This window comes from Vigna umbellata, chromosome 9, assembly GCF_029865625.1.
Source record: "Vigna umbellata cultivar VRB3 chromosome 9, Vumbellata_1.0, whole genome shotgun sequence".
Classification (NCBI taxonomy): Eukaryota; Viridiplantae; Streptophyta; class Magnoliopsida; order Fabales; family Fabaceae; genus Vigna; species Vigna umbellata.
Window position 1 is genome coordinate 17,396,277 of NC_142173.1, and position 22,953 is coordinate 17,419,229.

At 37.9% G+C, this 22,953-nt stretch overlaps 1 pseudogene; it reads right to left on the bottom strand.

The window, feature by feature from the left end:
- Nucleotides 1-3,244: 3,244 nt before the first annotated feature.
- Nucleotides 3,245-22,869, bottom strand: LOC124836637 (pre-mRNA-splicing factor ATP-dependent RNA helicase DEAH1 pseudogene; annotated as a pseudogene).
- Between the last annotated feature and the right edge of the window lie 84 nt (nucleotides 22,870-22,953).

Below are 22,953 nucleotides of genomic sequence, written 5' to 3' on the forward strand. Positions count from 1 at the left end.
ACGCTCGTTGGGAAGAATAGCCTGGACGACGAGCGTTCGTTGTGATACGACGAACGTACGTCGAGTACAGGATGGTAGATGACGAGCGTTCATTGGGACGAGCGTTCGTTGTGGAATTGACGAACGGACGCTGGGAAGGGGCCAAATGACGAGCGGACGTTGAGAACAGGAGGCTGGATGACGAGCGCTCGTTTTGGACGAGCGTTCGTTGGGAAGATGAGGTTGGATGACGAACGCTCGTTATGGGCGAACGTTCGTTGGGAAGAGGAGGCTGGATGACGAACGCTCATTATGGACGAGCGTTCGGTGGGAAGATGTGGGAAATGGATGACGAACGCTCGTTATGGACGAGCGTTCGTTTTGAAGATGAGACTGGGTGTCGAACGCTCGCTATGGACGAGCGTTCGCTGGGAAGATGTGGGAAATGGATGACGAACGCTCGTTATGGACGAGCGTTCGTTTTGAAGATGTGGGAAATGGATGACGAACGCTCGTTATGGACGAGCGTTCGTTTTGAAGATGAGACTGGGTGTCGAACGCTCGCTATGGACGAGCGTTCGCTGGGAAGTTGAGAAATGGATGACGAACGCTCGTTATGGACGAGCGTTCGTTTTGAAGATGTGGGAAATGGATGACGAACGCTCGTTATGGACGAGCGTTCGTTTTGAAGATGAGACTGGGTGTCGAACGCTCGCTATGGACGAGCGTTCGCTGGGAAGTTGAGACGGGATATCGAACGCTCGCTATGGACGAGCGTTCGTTGGGGAGATGAGACTGGATGTCGAACGCTCGCTATGGACGAGCGTTCACTTCACAGAAATCCTTTTCTTGTCATTCTTAATAAATTTTAAACTTCTCCCATTACTTAGTGCATAAGTCCTAATGGCATCTGTGAATTCATTTTTCTCAGCGAAATAGGTTCCTACTTCCCATTTATAAGCCTCCAAAGTTTTAGGCATACTAAAAGTGGGAAACCTTATCTTAGTGGACCCATCATTGTCCTCACTATCTGATCCACTAATCAACTCCTCTAATACCCACTCATTGTCGGACAAACCACGAACATCATCAATACAAACATTATCTGACCGTGAAGACTCAAGTACTACACTGGAAGGTTCTTGTCTCACATTTCCTTTAGAAGTCCCAATGTCACACTGGACGCTGACATCAATTAGACTTTCTTCACTAACATCAACTTCTTCATAATCTACATCTTCGTCCTCAGTCTCTGCCTCATGTACATCCTCATCCTCACTGTCCTCTACATCATCATCCTCTCCTAAATCCTCTAGCTCAAAATCATGTACCTCAACTTCTTCTACATGATGGACCTCACCATCCTCAACGTGATGGACCTCCGCATCCTCACCATCACCCTCATGGGCACCCTCCACATTTCTGTTCCAACTTGAGTATGACACTCAACATCACTCTCACCCTCCACCATATTTGTTCCAAGTTCAGTATGGACCTCACTATCACCCTCATGGGCATCACCCTCACCCTCCACCATATTTGTTCCAAGTTTAGTATGGACCTCACTATCACCCTCATGGGCATCACCCTCACCCTCCACCATTTATGTTCCAACTTCAGTATGGACCTCACCATCACCCTCATGGGCATCACCCTCACCCTCCACCATTTTTGTTCCAACTTCAGTATGGACCTCACCATCACCCTCATGGGCATCACCCTCACCCTCCACCATTTCTGTTCCAACTTCAGTATGGACCTCACCATCACCCTCGTGGGCATCCCCCTCACCCTCCACCATTTTTGTTGCAAGTTCAATATGAACCTCACCCTCACCTTTATGGGCATCACCCTCACCAACCCAATCAATCATTTCTATTATTTCTGATTCCATCATATTATGAACCACATACAGATGAACTTCATCATTTAACCTAGCAATGTTCAACATATGCATGACACCCCTATCATTAGTTAACAATTCTAACCTATTTGGGTCCACAGACTGACCTCCTAAATTATACCATAATTCTTTGATGTTCATATGACCTAATTCTTTGACTGAGGCTACTATGCCAAAATAGCTCCACAGGTCTAGATCACAAGACCATTCAACTCTCTCTCCATCAAATTTTAACTGCCCATTATCATCACTGACAAAATCTCCACAATGGTGGACTACAACTTTAATAAGTTCCTCATCCATATCAACAAGTTGCTTTTATAACCTGTACATTATGGGGGTTAAAAAATCTTTGGAATATTACAGTCCTACCACTACGGAAACAGTCACTCACTAACTAAACACTCACACCGACACAGACAAGGGACAAGGAACAAAGTAACATCCCCACTAATGAAACATTCATAGACAGGTGACCACTACAGTTGATAAACAATTCAACAAAGAAAATTCGGGACCACAATGTCTAAACTACAATGTAACAATGGAACATGCAAAATGGGGACCACAAATCATTATAAATAGTTATAGAGCAAAACAAAAAACCCAATTATCGAAGACGCACATGTTCGTAAAAGCAAAAAGACATTTATACGTTAAAACAGAAAACCAAACACGAAACGAAATACCTTACCTTAGTTCGCGTCAACTATCAGTTGAATTCTCTTCGTCTTGTCCAAGATTGCAGTTGGTGATCGTCTTCCGCTTCGTCTCGCAACAAGGAAATGAAATCCTCAATTCCAATTTCAAATCCATAATTCTGATATCCCTAAAGTGAATAAAGGGAAGTAAATAATGTCACATCACCACTGTTTATTTAATCAAAACACTCCACGTAAATGAGGAACACACATCTGCACATTCTCTCTACACCACGTGGCCTTAATTTAACAGTAGTTAACAGTTAGGGTAAAATGTGTTTATTTTTTCAAAAAAATATGACCAAATTAAAACAAATGAAAAAATGAGGACCAAAATGAGATCTTCGTACAAAAATGAGGATAAAAAAAGGGTTTAAACCTAAAAAAACAAATACAGATAAAAATAAAAATAAAAATAAAAATAAAAATCAAAATATTTAAAATATTAACCATATTTTCACTTCCACGGCACCATACGAAGAAACAATTAAATTTATTTCCTATTTTGTTAAGATACACTAGCTAAGAAGCTCACCTAGTATGATAAAAGTCCAACCTTGTATAAATTGGCATAACCGTATATCATTTAAGCACTTAAGAGACACGCCTAAACATATCCCATGTTCAAGAGACACGTTTTTCTTCTTCCAAAAAGTGTCATTTATTTGTCCTTTTGTACACTGCCTGTTCCTTGGGGTACTTTTTTCGAATACGAGTCTTCAACATCCTTAAATTGGTAATAGTGGGGCGCAATCTCCACCAACCACTCCGGCTTTAATTCCGTCACCTGTCTCATGTATTCCTTGGTTGTGAGTACTAGTTCATGGTATATAACCCATCTAGGAAGAACATCTGCCAGCCCTGCACTAGGATGTATGTGAACAGAATGTGGATGTTTGATAGTTCGATAAGATCCATTCTTTTGGAGTCGAGCAGAGTGTGGGAAAAACCCGGAAGTAATAGATTTCTTGATGGCATCTAAATCACTTTCATTTGATATTAGTTCAATTTCAACCCTCTCAGTTGATCACGGATATCCCTTGCCCGTTTCATACTCCTTACCTGTATATAATTTTCATAACACCATTGCGTTGAATAATTGGTCTCTTTCCAGGAATTGTAGACCTTTAACAATGCAATATGGCCTCCAACATTTCCCGTGTGAAAATTCATCCTTGCATTGCCTGCATGTACTTGTTTATCCTTTGAACGGTAAAATATTGAGTTTCCAACAGAAAGCATAGCAGCAATTGAAATGACATCATCTGAACACTTGAATTTTTCTGAAGCCACTATCATTTTTGACAACATAGGATCAAGTGGGAACTCTGCCATCCGTCTACCGACCTTGGTTAACTCACCCAGCTTATTTAATGCACTTAATGCAAATAGAAGCTCCAAAGCTTTTAATAAGGCCTCAGCAGGGGGAGGATCCATAAAATCAAAGTTCAACAAATCATGAATACCAAGACTTTTTAAACTTATCTCCCTCCATTACCGATGCCTTTATAAAATCAATCTGGTCCTCAAACACGTACTGATAATCATCGGAGACTTGATTTTTATTCTTTGAACCATACTTCAGCCTTGCCTTTCCAATTTGATGTAACGCTTCATACCCACAGAAAACCTCTTCTCCTGATTAACACCACCTTCCTCATCATAAGCATCTGGCATTCTCTACTCGTTCACATTGTCAGCCTCCTTTGTGCGCTTCTTCACAAGTTCATGGATCTCTTTCTTGTATCTCAGTTCACGATATTCTGCTTCCGAAAGCTTCACGCCTTCAAACATATATTGCTCATCTTCTATTTCATCTCTTAGTTCTTCTAATTTCTTTTCCTCCCTTTTCTTCAAGTATTCTTGCCTTGAAACCTTTCTCAAAACTTGAATATCCTCCGGCTGTGTAGCACTAGATCTTCGAATTGCCTCTTCTTCCTCCTTTCGTAATAATTTATGTTCAGTCAACTTCCGTGTCCCAGCTGCATCTCGATCTCTCATATGCTGCTCTAATTCTTCCTTCTCTCTTTGATCTTTCAACCTTTCTCCTTCAGACATATTTCCCTTTATCTCCCAATGAATCGGGATTGTGAATTAATGATTGAAGAACAAATAGGAAACTTAATTAGAAACAATTGGAATGAATTAGACTAATTCCATTAGACGAGTTTGAGTGAATGAATGAGTTAAGATTTTTTTTCTCTTGAGTCTCTTTTGTATAGGTTTGATCCGGTTTGAACTCTGAATTTTTTGTTGATAAGATTTTTTATCTTATATCTAATATTTTTCAAATATTCAAGATTTATATTTGATAATATATTTTCTAGATTCAAAAAGATTGGATAAATATTATCTTTTTGTTCATATTTACTGATATAGTTAAATAAGTATTTAACAATTTTAAATAAGATATTTTAAGATATATTTTTTTCAAATTATCTTTTAAAATATATAATAGATTTACACTTGTCCAAAATTACACAAAAGTCTAGAAATTTTCTCCGATTACACTTTAGCCTTTTCTTTCTTTTCAAATAAATTCAATCGTCACATATTCATTTTAATTGTTTTAAATGAATCGCACAGGAATCTTATCAAAATTTTAATATTTAAAACATAAATGCGTACATAAACATGCACTTACGAAGGATAAGGAGACGACATGTGAAAGAGATGGATTAAACACGTCAAGAAAACCAAATAACACATAATTCATTTAATATTATAACTCAACACAATTTAAATCAAATTAATAAAAAGAGTCTATTTATTATGTATATTTCTTTTTTTAAAAAAAACTCAATTGAAAATACTTAAAATCTAATAATCAAATTGAAATTTTCAAACAAATATAAAAATCAACCTAGAATTTAAATCAATTATTTAATATTTTTCTAAGACTATCTATAGTTAAATATTATTGTTCATTAGAATAATACTATATTAAGACTAGTGTGTGAGTAGGTTGGTTGATGATGGGTCAAATATGAAATATATATCAAACTTTCACATGAACATATAATTGAGAAGTTAGTGATGTATAGAACCCTAATTACATAAATAAATAGTTCAAATTGTCACCAGACTTTCTGGAAATGACTAGGGTATATACAATCCTTAGACTTGAAGTCACTATACACAATTTTCTATAAATATTTTTTTTCTTATTCATTTATGTATTTTATTGTTTAAAAGTTAGGTCTGTGCTCCATGAACAAAACATCTAGAACGAGACGAGGTACTGTAATAGAAAAGAAAAAATCAAATTCAATTCAATGATGCGTATGGTTTTCGTTTGACTTTGAATGGCAATCAATGATTGACTACTACTTAGAATTAATATTTTCTTTTTCTTCTGTACGATAACTGGTTTATGGAATTCCTTTTTCTTTTGGTAATCAAAAAAGTGATTTTTTGCCAACAAGGTAAACTCACTTTCTGATGCATGTAAAAATGTGTTTAAACTTAGGGTTCATACTATGTTTCTTTTATCTTTTTAATGTATCTAAAAAATAAAGATCAATGTGTTTCTTGATACTTTATTTTACAAAAATCAATAATATTAATAGAAACATTATTAATTTTTTGTTAAGTTATCAATTTAGACTGTTTTCATGAAATAAAAAATGTAATTTTTTTTGGTACTTTTTTAGTGGTTAGCCTGTCAAGTCATTCTAACGGAAATAGACTGCAATTTTCAGTTAATCACCAGAGAGATTGTAACATCCCAAAATACAGTAATTACCATAAGTCAGAATTAATTACAATTAACAGTAAATCAATGCAGTCTTTATATACATAATTGAAGTTCCAGAGCCGAACGGCTTCAATACAAAAGTAACGCACATAAAGCGTATACAGAGGAAGTCTAGAACGAACGGCTTAAGTGCACATATACAAGAGATTAGGACGAACGGTTTTACAAAATAAATAACCGAACGTCCATTCCAAAAAGCGAACGACTAAACTAAAAGGAAAAACGGGCGTCCTACTGCTCCGCTTTCACTTCAACTTCAACCAAGTTTTCTTCCTCGATCACATCCTCTAGGGTGGCCTCGCCTTCTGCTCACATCCACACGGATGATCATTGCAAGACAGGACGAACGTACAGATACAATGGACAACACAAGGAAAACGAAAGGGTAAGCTTATATAATTTAAGTTATACATCAACACATACAATAAACATTTCATTCCACACAATCAAACAATTCAACATATAACATCATGTAACATCTACACACACACACACACACACACATATATATATATATATATATATATATATATATATATAAGACGACCGTCCGGACTGTATGAATTTGTGTAGTTACAAGCGTCCTTGCACCCAAGTGATGTAGTAACTGATACACTCTCACAGCTGCCACTCGAGGTTAGTCCGTTCTTACGTCGCCCATGTTAACTTATGGACTAAGGACCTCCTGCCGTTCCCACGCATGACTACCCTCTTCTATGTGAAGATGAGTATCACGGAACATCAGGATGGACAGCGAGTCTTAACTTATCCACAGTCATACTTTACCAAGTTTAATATTTAACACATCTGAGACGTTCCTCCCTAGAACGCTCGTTCAAATTCCATAATCGTATAATCATTTAATATAGCGTTCACACATCTTAATACTTCATCTTAATAACATTTTCATTCTATGTTCCACTTTCATAAAAAGACGAACGTTCAACTTTCTGAATGAAGAGGACGAACGTTAAAAGCAAGATTTAGAAGGACCCATTAACAATCAGAAAGACTCCAGAGTGACACGACCATCTTCAGAATATTTTAAGTACCAAGAGGTCAGGTTAACTCAACTTGGACTAAGGTACATCGAGGAGAATACTTAACTTCATTGGAAACTTTTTGTTTAAAAGGAATCGACTGCCAGTCAATGACCAAACGCGCCAATATACATTTACTCAGTATTTGGACGAACGCTATTTACGTTCGTTAAGGAATCGAAGATAAGGACGAGCGTTCGGTTTAAGACCGAACACTACATTAAAACGAACGCTAGGTAGATGACCGAGCACCAATCATGACGAACGCTTGGTATAAGACCAAGCGCTATTTAGAACGAACGCTTAGTATAAGACCGAGCGCTATTTAGGACGAACGCTTGGTATAAGACCGAGCGCTATTTAGGACGAACGCTCGGTATAAGACCGAACGTTACTTATATCAGTATTATTTAATTTAAGGGTACGACATCTCTATGCTGAGCCGAACGCTCAAACATAGTAATTCAAATAAGGACGCTCGTTCTCAAATCGAATTCTTCCCAAATGAAAGAATTCTACTCTAAGTCATTTTCAGGGAAACCGAACGGTATAAGACCGTACGATGACGAGCGTAATTTATCATAGGAAATTATCATATCCCGATTTTTCCACTATCTTAACTTTAACATTATTCATACGGTTCATACTTTATAAATTCATATCCACATTAATTTACATACTTTATAGAATTTATTCACATCATCAAATCCAACTATACACTACTCATCTATCTTTCATACGTATCAAAATCAACATGCAGTGCAACCAAATCAGAAATCATATTCATCCAGTACAACAGGGTTCGTTCATTCATACCAAATCAGTACATATACATATATATTTCATACAGTCAATCCATATCATGCTTTCATATAATCATACAAGTATAAATTAAATATATAAGCTTCCCTTACCCGGATTCGTACGCAACTTGTCCTAATGCAAAGGTTGGGTTTGTCTCTTACGGCGTTCTACCCCAGTTTTACTAAACACTTTCACTTGATCTAAACACCAAATCAGAGATGACTCAAATATAATCCATGCATGAACCCAGAACTTTGTTTCGCATGAAACCCTAATGGACGAACTACTAGAGAAGAGGACTTACCAGCTTAGATTCTAATTCTGTTCGGTCCAAAATAACGTCCGTGTCTCCGGGAACGTTCCTACGGTTCTGAAATGTGATCGGAGGAGAGGCGTGAGATTTACAGTAGAGAGAAGTTGGGAGTTCTAGAGAAGTTGGAGAAGATGAAGGGTTGAGTTTCGTGAGGAAGAAGGTGAATGCAGAGAGTGAGAGGAAGTGGTTTTCAGAGAAACCATTTTCTCCCCCACGTCAAACGGTCATGCACCCTCATACTGCCACCTGTTCCCCACTACAGATTTACGAAGGTTCTAAAATGACACTTGGCAGGCGTGTGTCAGTGTGTGTGCGTGCGTTTTTCAGTGCATGCAGAGAGTATGTAAGTGGGTTTTAAATTATCTGAGCAGTGACGTGGACTGCACTGCAGGTAGGTTTTAATGCTTTTAAATTTGATTTGACTTAAGTTGCAGTGTTAATTATCTAGGGTCTCACACTAAATATGAAAAATCATATGTAAATTATATAATAAGATTTTTACTCTTACAATATCCTGTCAATTGTGATGATGGCAGGATGCCAAGAAGCATTTGATCCAGAGAATTCAGAATTTAGATGACAAAATGCTCAAGCAGATTAATTTGGCTCGGTCAACAAAGGATGAGGTGCGTCCTTTCGTCACATAAAAATTTATGCTGGTATTGGCATCAAAGAAGATTTCCTGACAAAAATTTAAAATGCTCTTGCGTACATTCCTTTTCTATTTACCATTGAGCTGGTGCTTACTTATTAATTCTTTCCAATCAAATGGATCAACTATTCTTTATAAGTTACTGACTTTGGAACTCAATTTTGATGGATATCAATGTTAGTGAATACTGTGGTAGTTACAGCAAAACCCTTCATTGGGCTGTCGTCTCATCCCTATTAGTGACCACTAATGAAGCTGCTCACATGCATGTCATCTGATTTATTCTTATTCATTATACTTAGTACTTTATAAATCTTGAATTTTGGTTAGTAGTGGAAGATCATGTTCTGTAAATATTAGATATGCTCCATACTTTCCCTCCTTCTATACCTCTTCTGGGAGCATGATAGTTTCTATTGAGGGCAAAACATTCAACATTTTTTTTAAGTAAACTCTATATTCTGCCATAGACCAGTTACCGTATCTTTACAATTGCTCACAATATACACCTTTTGACCATACAACTTCAAAACAGGTATATTGATTCTCTTCAATAAATTCAATCATAATTTTTAGCCTGAGGACTTGGGTTTCTTGCAACAAACAGTGGAACAAATGGTATGTAATGTGTTCACTTTCTTGTTTTGGCCAGTTGATTGCCATCATGGTTGTCTTGCTAGAATAGACATATGATGATGGATATTTAGGAGTTCGGATTGATTATTTGATTTTCATTTGAACAAAAATATCTAATCTAAGTTGTCACAAAATAATCTAAATTTAGACCGAACGTTTAAGATCCAAATCTAAGAATCCAAATTAAGGCCGAACACTCACAATCACCATTAAACCAAGGCCGAATGCTTAAGATCACTTCTTGAGAATACTAATTTAGGGACTAACACCTACGATCACTATTTCACCATGACCGGACGCTCAAAATTGAAATCTATCAATTTAAGACCGAACGCTCAGGTTCACCAGCCGAGACTACCAAATTAGGACGAACGTTTACGATAACTATTAGACCAAAACCAAACGCTCGAAATTGAAGCCTAAGGATCCTAACTTAAGACCGAACGCTTACGAACAACAGTAAACCAAAACCGATCACTCAAGATCAAACACTATTAAACTCAACATCCTTAGAACGAACGTTTTGAATATTAATAGAACACCTAAGAATTGGACGATCGTCTATAATCACTAATAACCAAGACCGGACGTCTGTGATCCAAACCTAAGAATCTTAATTGAGAACGAACGCTCGCAAGCCGAGAATACCTCATTTAAACCGAACGCTAAATATGACTTTATGAGAATACCAGTTTAAGGACGAACGTCTACCATCCTCACCGAACCACTCTTAACCGAACAGTAATAAATCAAAGCCTGACCGAACGGTACTAAGTCCAATTCTAACCAAACGATACTAAACATTCAAGATCGAACGATAACAGATCAATACTTAACCGAACACTATTAAATCAAAGTCTCGACCGAACGGTATACTCACACGAAGGACGAACGCTAACGCTTCCTGAACATAAACCGAACGCTTGAAACTACCAATTTTAGGACCGAACATTCGAGATTGACCGAACGTTCAGGATATTTTGGCCGACCACTAATTGGTCGAGCACTGTGCGGACGAACGTGCGTTTCTGCAGAATTCTGCAGAATCCTGCAGAATCATACCAGATTTTCCAGAAACCCAGAGACCCCATTTTTCATCCCCTTTCTTCCCAGATTTGCTTCAACAACAATATTCTACCACCACTCATACGGATTCATACTAAACAAGATCACTCTAAGCACAAATCGTTCATCAAATCACTTAATAACACAAACCTCAAATACATAAATTATTTCTACTGTGAGGCCTTAGAAATTTAAACCGTAAACCACTGTCAAATCAAATTAATGCATGGAAAACCCCTCTGCAGTGCATTAAAAACGCACTTTCATAACTCTGCCACTCACGCCAAGTGTCACCGGGATAGAATTGGAGTCAGTAATGGGGGGTACAGGTGTCGACGGGAGAGACACACGTTCGTGCGGACGTGGGAAGAACAAAAAGAATTTTCTGAAAACCCTTCCACTCTCTTGCACTCATCTTCTTCCCTCCAAACTCAGACTCCATTTTTCTCCTCCTTCTCTCTAGAATCCTTTCATCTTCTCTCTACTGTAACTCACCACCCTCTTCTCCGATCACGTTTCAAAAACCATAGGAGCATTCCCGGAGTTGTGAGCTTCAATCTGAACCGAATAGATCCAGGTTCTGGAACCGGTAAGTCTCTCAACTCTAGACGCTCGTTTCTGAGTTGCATACGAACACAGATACAACTGCATGCAAGGGTATAAGCTAAATTCTTCTACGTTTCTTTTGGTTAGATTTAGTGAAGAACTTAAGGAAATCGTTGAGGGTAGAAAGCCATAAATTGAACGAGACAAAGTCACATTCTTAGGACGTTCACTACTGAACCAGGTAAGGGAAGCTTAGTAATTTAATTGATACTTGTATGTTGTGTGAAAGCATGAAGTGGACTGGATGTATGAGATGTATGCTGTTTAATTATGCATGAACGAGCACTGTTGTACTGAATGAATATGGTTTATGTTGGTTGAACTGCATGTTGATGGTGATACGTATGAATTTGGAAATGGATGATTAATGTAGAGCATGAGTTGTTAATATGAATCCTATAAAGTATGTGATTTAATGATGAATATGAAATTGTAAAGATATGAATCGTATGAGAAACGTTGAGTTAAGATAGATGAAAAATCTGAAAATGATATTTTACCTTGATAATGTACGCTCGTCATCGAACGGTCTTATACCGTTCGGTTTTCTAGTAAATGGTTAAAAATGGAATTCTTTCATTCGGAAAGAACTCTGATTGAGAACGAGCGTCCTCCTGTGAAATGCTATGTTTGAGCATCGCTCAGTCTTATACCAAGCGTTCGTTGTAAGTAGCGAACCTTGGTTATTTCTGTATTAATTTTCTTAACTATGTAACGTCCCGGCAACCGGCAACTCATAGGGACCATCGACTACCCCCACAGATCACCACGAGGCTTTCCAGTGTGCTTTGTCCTCACTCGCACACTTTCCAAGAAAACTTCCCAGAAGGTCACCCATCCCAGAATTACTCCAGGCTAAGCACGCTTAACCATGGAGTTCTTATGGGTCAGGCTACCGAAAAGCAAATGCATTTGGTGATATGAGTAGTCAAATTAATTCCTTTAAGCTATCCTTCAACCGTATAGTCCCATACCTACACAGTCTCCATATCCCTCTCATTCCGGTGTATGTTCGATTCATCCATGTGCCCCTTCCACTGGAAGCCTGCCAGGAGCCGCTCCTTGTCTGTGCCCCCTGCACCATGCTCCCTGCACCGGCGTCACTCCCCGCCCTCGTCATGCCCGGGTGTCACACTTCCAACTCCAAAAGCTCTCCACTTCTCTCCCAGAACTTACAGCAACTCTTCCAATCCATCTTTGAACCCACGGCTCTTCCCTTTAAGAGGAAAACTCTGCACTCTCAGCCACTCCTTTCCATTCTTAGTGCCAAGCACACTAATTGATGGAAATGATGGTGTTTCTTGGTGGCTGGGCACTTCAAAGTGGGAAGACCCACCACCCACGAGCTGCTGCTGCCATTCATTGCTGGACGTGGAGCCCTCTCCTCTTTCTGAACGTGCAGCCGCCCCCTTCCCATCTCCTTTTCTAAAAAAATATATATAAGGGACGTGCGGTTCCTTACAGACTGACTAAGTACAAACACCTTTTTTTTTCCCGTAAGATTTTCTAGAAGTGAAAAATACAAGGAAAAATTAATGTAATTTATTTGTTTATTAAAATTAACAAAAAGAATGTCCAAGGTATAAATTAACATTTAATTTTTTTATCTATATTAAATATTATAATTAAAAATATATTAAAAGGAATGTTTTAGTTGATGTTTTCTATTTACTTGATGCAGGAAATAGAAAAAAATAAAAGTTGATTTGGGTAGTTGTAGAAAAATTAACTATTATAATGTATCAATATAGAGAAAATAATTATACTGAGGTTATTTTGAAGAAAAATTTGTGTACTCAGAATGGAAAAATCCCTAGTTTACATTGTTGTATATGACTAATTCGTGAAAATTAAAAAAAAATTAAAGTAATTGAAAAGAAGAATTGTAAGACCTTGGAAATTTAACACCGTAAACCACCTGTCAAATCAAAATTAATACACTGAAACCCTGCTCAGACCACTTAAAAACGCACTCACAAACTCTGACGCGCAACTGCCAAGTGTCAAAATAGAACATTCTGAATTCAGTAGTGGAAGACAGGTGTCCGTATGAGAGAGTGCGTTCGTTTGACTTTGGGAAGAAAACTAATTTTTCTGAAAACCTTCTTCCCACTCTCTGCATGCACCCTTCTTCCTCCTGAAATCTAACCTTTCATTTTCTCCCCCTTCTCTCTACTGTAACTCACCACTCTCTTCTCCGATTCACATTCAGAAATCGTAGGAGCATTCTCTGAGTCGTGAGCTTCAATTTGGACCGAACAGATCCAAGTTCTGAAACCGGGAAGTCTCTCGACCATAGACGCTCGTTTCTGGGTTACATGCAAAACCAAGATTTGGCTGCATGCAAGGGTATAAAATAAATTCTTCTGCGTTTTCTTTTGGTTAGACTTAGTTGGATAACTTAAGAAAATCGTTGAGGGTAGAAAGCCATAGTTGGACGAGTCAAAATCATACTCTTAGGACGTTCACCACTGATCCAGGTAAGGGAAGCTTATTTGATTTAATTCATATGCTATGTTTTGTATGAACGTTCGTCTGAGTTGATTAAATGAATATGATGCATGCTGATTGACATGTATGATGATGTTTGAGATGTATAAATGAAAATATGAGTTATCACTATGAAGTATGAGTTATTAATGTGGAATTCTGTAAAGTATGTAAATTGATATTGGATATGAAGTTATAAGATATGAATTGATATGTTAAAATGTGAGTTGAAAAGTAGATGAAAAATCTGAAATATGATATTCTTACTATGATAAGGTACGCTCGTCATCGAACGGTCCTCTACCGTTCGGTTTTCTAGTAAACGGTTTAAAATGGAATTCTTTCATTCGGAAAGAATTCTGGTTGAGAACGAGCGTCCTCTTGCGAAATACTAGGTTTGAGCGTTCGGTTCAGCCTAGTGGTATCCGAGTATCTGCAATAAAATAATATAATTATACCCTTCTGCTTTAAAAATTTGTAACGCTCGGTCTTATACTGAGCGTTCGAAATAAGTAGCGCTCGGTCTTACACCTAGCGTTCGTAATAGGAAGCGCTCGGTCTTACACCTAGCGTTCGTCCTAAGTAGCGTTCGTCCTTACCTTTAATTACCAAACGGGTGTAAATAGCGTTCGTCCAAATATTCTAGTAAATGCGTATTACCGCGTTCGATCATTGACTGGCAATCGGTCTCTTTAAATGAATTGTCCTCAGAATAGTTAATTACTCGTCTTGTTGTATCTCTATCCATTTGGATTCGGCCTAGAGCCTTTATACTTAAATTATTCTGAATATTGATTGGATCGTTCTAAAGTCAGTTCATTCAACTGATTCGAGTGGCAATGACGTTCGTCAAATAATTATGTGTCGGCTTTATTCTGTTCGGAAACGAGTCTTTCTTGGTCTCGTCTTTAACGTTCGTCCTCGTCCTTCAGAGGGCTGAACGTTCGTTATTTTAGGTATTTGAAACTAAAGATGAAAATGAGAATAAAGTACAAGATTTTAAAGGGTGAACATGATATGGAATGATTATACGATTATGGATTTTGGACGAGCGTTCTAGGGAGGAACGACTCATATATATTGAATATTGGATTTGGTAAAGTATGACTGTGGTTATGCTAATGCTGGCAGTTCATCCTGATGTTCCGTGAGTACTCGTCCTCACGTAGAGGGGGTAGGTCATGTGTGGGAACGGCAGGAGGTCCTAGTCCTTAGGGGTACTTTGGATAGGGCTAACCTCGAGTGGCAGCTGTTGAGTGTATCCCAGTTACTACATCACTCGGGTGCAAGAACGCCTGTAGCTACACAGATTCATACAGTCTGGATGGTCTGTCTAGTAATAGATTTCGTATGATGTTATATGTTGAACTATATGCTTGTGTGGATTGAAATGTTTATTTTATATGTTGATGTATGAATTAAATTACATAAGCTTACCCTTCGTTTTCCTTGTGTTGTCTGTTGTCCTTGTACGTTCGTCCTGTCGTTGCAATGATCATCCGTGTGGATGTGAGCAGCAGGCGAGGCTACTTTGGAGGACGTTATCGAAGAAGAGAACTTGGTGGACGTTGAAGTTAAAGCTGAGCCCTAGAGCGCCCGTTCATTTTAGAGAATAGATGTTTTAGTTTTGACGTTCGGTATAGAAGTTTTGTAAACCGTTCGTCCAAGATTATATTATTTCTGAATTATTGTATGGAAGTCTGTAATTAAAGCCGTTTGGTTTATTAACTCTAATCTTAGTGTAAGACTGCATTGTTTAACTGTTTAATGTAATTAATTCTATTATATGGTGATTACTGTATTTTGGGATGTTACAAGAATAATAAATACTCGAGTATATTTTTTACGATGCGATAAAAAGCGTAATACTGGCATGTCTATGCTATTTTATGTAAATAAGTTATTTTATCATATAATTCTACCAAAAACGTCAAATTTAATAAGTTAATATAATCACTTTTGTCATCAATTTTGATTGTGGAATTAGTTTTTCAACTTTAAGCTAAATTTGTAGTTTTGTTTGGCAGGTTTTAGCCAAATTTTTAGTTAGTTTTGATAAACGCAGCATTTGTGAAATTTTGCACGGAGACTCAAAGGATGTAATTTTAGTATATAGGACAATTAAGAGAAAATTTACTTAATAGTAATTACTATATTAAAAAATGTAAGCAAATATTTAGAATTTTCTTATAGATCAGTGCAAGAGATGTATTTTTCCAATATGCATCTGGGGAGTTTTTAAGCACATTCACGATTCGGTTGTTGAAATTCAATTAATTGGCTGGAAAAAGTATTTTTAATTTAATGTAAAATAGAAATAGTTGTTTAGAGAGAAAAACATATAATTTCAACCCATATACATAAGATCCAGATTTTACATTGTGATGGTTGAAAATCCCAGATCAACCTAAATAAGTTTATATATGTCAGACCTTGTAAATATGCATCCAAACCCACCTGTCTAATCTCATTAAAAATGCATCCAAAACCAGAAAAGAGATCCACACACACATATTGATTTAGTGGAGTTCACGTGTTAAGAGGGGAAATTGACACTCAGATGACGGACGCCAGGTGTCAAGCGAAGGAGATTCGAAAATCAGTAGTGGAGAACAGGTGTCCACAGGAGAGTGTACGCTCGTTTTACTTGGGAAGAAAAATGATTTTTCTGAAACCTTTTTCCCACTCTCTCTGCGTGCACCCTTCTTCTTCCAAAAATCTGATCTTTCATTTTCTCCTTCTTCTCTCTAGAAAACCTTTCCCTTCTCTCTACTGAAAACTCACCTTTCTCTGCTCCGATCACCGTTCAGGCACCGTAGGAGTATTCCCGGCGTCCCAAGCTTCCTCTTAAACCGAACAAGTTCAAGTTTGAGCTGGTAAGTTTCTTCCCTTAGTCGTTCGTTCTTAGGTTTCATGCAAAACCAAGTTCTGGTTGCATGCAGGGGTGTAGTCTAAGTATTTTGATTTTCATGTGGTTAGATTTAGTTGGAAGAGTTAAGTGATCGTTGAGGGTAGAAAGCGGTAATCGGGCGAATCAGAATCTTACTCTTAGGACGTTCGCTCACAGATCCAAGTAAGGGAAGCTTATTCAATTTAATTCATATGTTTGATTGTGCTGTATGGATGTTCTGTGAGTTGTATGAATCATGATTTTGTGATATATGATTTTTTGATATATGATAATGATTATGATCTGATGTATGAGGAATATGAAATGTACTATGATATGAGTATTTGAAAATATGAAATTATATGCTGAGAAATGAGTTTAATGTAAATGTAACTTTGAATATAAATTCCCTATGGTAATGTACGTTCGTCATTGAACGGTCCTCGACCGTTCGGTGTGTTAGTAACTTCTTTGAAATTGAATTCTTTCATTCGGAAAGAATTCTAGTGAGGACGAACGCCCTCTTGTAATAGTGCTATGTTTGAGCGTTCGGCCAAGCGTGGATGCCCTGAGTGTTATGTGAGTAATTGAGAAACTTGTACATATTTGGATACTTAGTCATTCTTAAACTTTATCTTCACCATACCGTATTATATTTAATACTATTAATATTTCTATTATGAGTTTAAATCAGTTATGGGTCTCGACCCAAAGCGTTCCTGATGAGTGGCGCTCGGTCTTATACCGAACGCTTGTCCTCGTCTTTGATTATCAAACTTGTTGAAACAGCGTTCGTCCAAATTCAGTAAATCCTTTTACCGTGTTCGGTCATTGACTGGCAGTCGGTTTCTGTAATTGAATTATTCTAAGTATGGTTCTATCATCGTCTTGAGGTGTCTATGTCCATTGGATCCGGCCTAGAGCCTCTGTACTTAAATTATTCTTTGAAGTATTGATCTGAACTTACGAGAGTCAGTTCATTCAACTGATTCAAGTGGTAAATGACGTTCGTCATATATGGTGTATTATTGTAGTCGGTTTATTCTGTTCGGGAACGGGGGATTTCTCGGTCTCGTTTCTCACGTTCGTCCTTGTTATGAAGAGGGCTGAACGTTCGTTATTTTAAGTACTTGGAATGAAAGACGAAAATGAAAATAAAGTGAAAGATTATAAAGGATGAATAATATATGAGACGAATAAATGGTTGTGGATTTTGAACGAGCGTTCCAGGGAGGAACGACTCTTGGATGAATGTTGGAATTTGTAAAGTATGATTGTGGGAAGCTAATGCTGGCGGTTCATCCTGATGTTTCGTGAGTACTCGTCCTCATGTAGAGGGGAGTATGTCATGTGTGGGAACGGCAGGAGGTCCTAGTCCTTGGGGTACTTTGGACGGAACGGACTAACCTCGGGTGGCAGCTGATGAGAATTCCAGTTACTACATCACCCGGGTGCACGAACGCCTGTAGCTACGTAGATTTCATACAGTCCGGACAGTCAGTCTCGTGAATAGGCTTTGTATGATACGTACGTTGACATTATTTGGTGTTGGATTATTTGAAATGTATGTGTATGCATGAATTAAATTACATAAGCTTACCCTGTTTTTTCATTATGTTGTCCTGTATCTGTACGTCCGTCTTGTCTTTGTAATGATCATCCGTGTGGATGTGAGCAGATGGTGATGCGTTACTAGAAGAGGCGCTGGAAGAAGGACTTTTGGAGGAAGAGAATCTGATGGACGTGGAAGTAAAGGCCGAGCAGTAGTACGTTCGGTTCGCTGTGTAGTTTAGATAGTAGTGCGTTGTCTTCGAACGACCACCTTCCCTTTTGTTTATATAACCGTTCGGTATTTTGCTTTGTAAACCGTTCGGTCATTATGCTTATGTTGAACCTCTCTAATATTTGTATCTCGTTTTGTAAGGCCGTTCGGCCACGATCGTGCTTTCAAATTTTAGTGTAAGACTGCACTGTTTATTATTAAATGTAATTAATTCTATTATATGGTGATTACTGTATTTTGGGATGTTACAATATAACAAACAAAGTTTGGGGCAAAGAGTTTACATATACTAAGTGCAATTATGTTTAATGTTCAGAGTCTTTTATAATATTACAAGTTAAGAACAAGTGTTGATGTTGTTAATATAGTTTCTCACAAACTTGTTGGTAGTTCAAGTGTCACTATGTGTTTCTCATAGGTTTCCCACTCTATTCTCTCTTTAACTAACCAGTTATCAGTGCATTCTAATTGAATTAGAGAATTCATGTTTTCATGAGTTTTAATTTGGAATTTTTGTCAAAACTTGATCATATTTTATTTATGTTTTTTTAATGGGATGGAAGATTCAGGCTTGTGGTAAATAGGTTTGCTTTATCATATGAAACTCAAAAAGATCACAAAGGAAAAGGTTGGAGAAGGGAGTGGTGACAGAATCAGGAGTTGTAACTTTTTGTGAAAAAATGGTCAAAAGTCATAGCTCAGAATTCATGGTACTGGAATTGTTAGCTGAAAATTATAATATCTAGACGCTCTATATATTCAACTGTTAACAATACAAAAAAAATCATTAATCCTAACGGGTACATGAAGAGGAGAAACAATAACAGATTTTGATGGATAGAAAATTCCAAATAATATGGAAAAAAAATAAAAAATTTAAACACACATAAAAAGGGCTCCCAAGAGTAGTTCTTTCTCTTCATGTTGATTTAATAACTAGTAATGATATTTTCAATTACTGTCTTTTTTTGTATAAAGGCGTTATTTATTTTGTTTTGTTAAAAAAAATTATGCTTTTCTATTTCTAGTATGCCAAGTGTAACATCCCAAAATACAGTAATTACCATAAATCAGAATTAATTACATTTAATAGTTAAACAATGCAGTCTTTACACTAATAAAACGAGGTTCAAAAGCCGAACGGCTTAAGTACAGAACTAAAATACACAAAGCGGAAACAGTGAAAGTTTAGAACGAACGGTTTTACATAAATTAAACAACCGAACGTCAAAATAAAAGCTAATATCTAAACTCCTAATATGAACGAGCGTTCTAAGGCTCGGCTTTGACTTCCACCTCAACCAGATTTTCTTCTTCAATGATATCCTCCAGAGTGGCGTCGCCTTCTGCTCACATCCACACGGATGATCATTGCAACGATAGGACGAACGTACATAGACAAATGACAACACAAGGAAAACGAAAGGGTAAGCTTATATAATTTAATTCATACGTCAACATATACGTTTAACATTTCAATTCACACAACATGTAACATAACATATAACATCAAGAAATTTATATAATTAGACAGACCGTCCGGACTGTATGAATCTGTGTAGCTATAGGCGTCCTTGCACCCGAGTGGTGTAGTAACTAGGATACACTCAACAGCTGCCACTCGAGGTTAGTCCTATCCAAAGTACCCCTAAGGAATAGAACCTCCTGTCGTTCCCACACATGACCTACCCCCTCTACGTGAGGATGAGTACTCACGGAACATCAGGATGGACCAGCCAGCATTAGCATGCCCACAGTCATACTTTACCAAATTTCATATTCAACATATATGAGTCGTTCCTCCCTGGAATGCTCGTCCAAAATCCATAATCGTATAATCACTCAATATAGTGTTCACCCTTTAAAACTTCATACTTTATTATCATCTTCATCTTTAGTTTCAATTACCCAAAACAACGAACGTTCAGCCTTTTGAAGGAAGAGGACGAACGTTAAAAGCGAGACTTAGAAGGACTCGTTGCCAATCAGAATGAATCGACACATGATTATTTGACGAACGTCATTGCTACTCAAATCAGTTGAATGAACTGACTCTAGAGTGATACAATCAATACTCAGAATATTTTAAGTACCAAGATGTTAGGCCGAATCCAATTGGATAAAGATACAACAAGACGAGTAATTAACTACACTGAGAACCATTCGTTTAAAGGAATCGACTGCCAGTCAATGACCGAACGCGATAATATACATTTACTAAGTATTTGGACGAACGCTATTTACGTCCGTTAAGAAATCAAAGGTAAGGACGAGCGTTCGGTATAAGTCCGAACACTACTTAGGACGAACGCTATGTATACGATCGAAAGTTCATTAGGACGAACGCTAGGTATAAGACCGAGCGTTACTTAGGACGAACGCTTGGTATCAGATCGAGTACCAATTGGGACGAACGCTTAGTATAAGACTAAGCGCTACTGATGACGAACGCTTGATATAAGACCGAGCGTTACTAATATATATAACTCTAATTAATTTAAGATATACGGTTACCACTAGGCTGCGCCGAACGCTCAAACATAGTATTTTACAGGAGGACGCTCGTTCTCAATCAGAATTCTTTCCAAATGAAAGAATTCCTTTTTAAATATTTTACTAGAAAACCGAACGGTATAAGACCGTACGATGACGAACGTATTTTATCATAGTAAGGATTTCATAATTCAGATTTTCGTCTATTTCAAATATCAAGTTTCAACATATAAGTTCATACTTTATAACTTCATATTAATTTACAAACTTTATATGATTCACATTAATCATTCATACTGCAAAGTAATAACTCATCTCATATTCATACGTATCAACCGTAAACATACATTTCAACCAACACATACTCTATTCATTCAGTACAACAGCGATCGTTCATGCATAATTAAACAGCATACATTTCATACATCCAGTCCATATCAGATGTTCATACAACATACAAGTATCAATTAAATTAATAAGCTTCCCTTACCTGGACCGATAGTGAACGTCCTAAGAGTGTGATTTTGACTCGTCCAACTATGGCTTTCTACCCTCAATGTTCTTCTTAAGTTCTCCAACTAAGACTAACCAAAAGAAAACGCACATAACTTAGTTTATACCCTTGCATGCAGCTGAATCTGGGTTCGCATGTAACTCAGAAACGAGCGTCTAGAGTCGAGAGACTTACCGGTTTCAGAATCTGGATCTATTCGGTTCAGATTGAAGCTCACAACTCAGGGAATGCTCCTATGGTTTCTGAAACGTGATCGGAGAAGAGGGTGGTAAGTTACAGTAGAGAGAAGGTGGAGGTTTTCTAGAGAGAAGGTGGAGAATTCGAAAGATCATATTTTTGGAGAAGATGAGTGCATGCAGAGAGTAACGCTGTTTTCAGAAAAGTCACTTTTGTTTAAAAATCAACGTCCGTTCTCTTGCTGACACTTGTCTTCCACTACTGACTTCAGAACATTCCATTCTCGACACTTGGCGGACGTGCGTCAGAGTTCGTGGGTGCGTTTTAGTGGCACTGAATAGGTTTTTAAATGCATTAATTTGATTTGACAGATGGCTTACGGTTTAATTTTCCGAGGCTTTACATTCCCCCTAACTACAAAAATTTTCGTCCTCGAAAATTAAGACTTACCCGTAAATAAGTGGGGATACAAGTCCTTCATAGCATCCTCCACTTCCCATGTTGAGTCACCAGTCTTTGCGTCCCACACCATCTTCACTAGACGAACGTCCTTTCCTTTGTAATACTTGGTGCGGCTGTCTTCCACACGAACTGGTTGCAACTCCAGCGTTCTGTCTTGGCGCAGTTGAACGTCTTCCAACTCCAATATATGAGAGGGGTTGGCTATGTACTTCCGGAGTTTGGAAACGTGGAAGACTGGATGAAGGTTCGACAGTTGAGGTGGTAAAGCTAGTTCATACGCCACTAGTCCGATCTTCTTCAAGATTTGGTAAGGTCCGACAAACTTGGGGGATAGCTTCTTTGGACGAACGGCTCTGCCTACCCCAGTGATCGAATTGAGTCTAAGAAAGACATGGTCTCCTGCAGCGAACTCCAAAGGTCTTCTTCGTCTATCCGCATAGGACTTCTGCCTGCTCAGGGATGTCTTCAACCTCTCTTGTATTAACTTCACTTTCTCTGTCGTTTGCTGGATCAGTTCGGGTCCAGTTAGCACATTCTCTCCTTCTTGGAACCAGCAAAGTGGCGTTCGACACTTCCTACCATAGAGAGCTTCAAACGGCGCCATACCAATGCTAGACTGAAAGCTGTTGTTGTACGTGAATTCCACTAGTGGTAAGACTTCATCCCAAGCGCCTAAGTGATCTAGGAC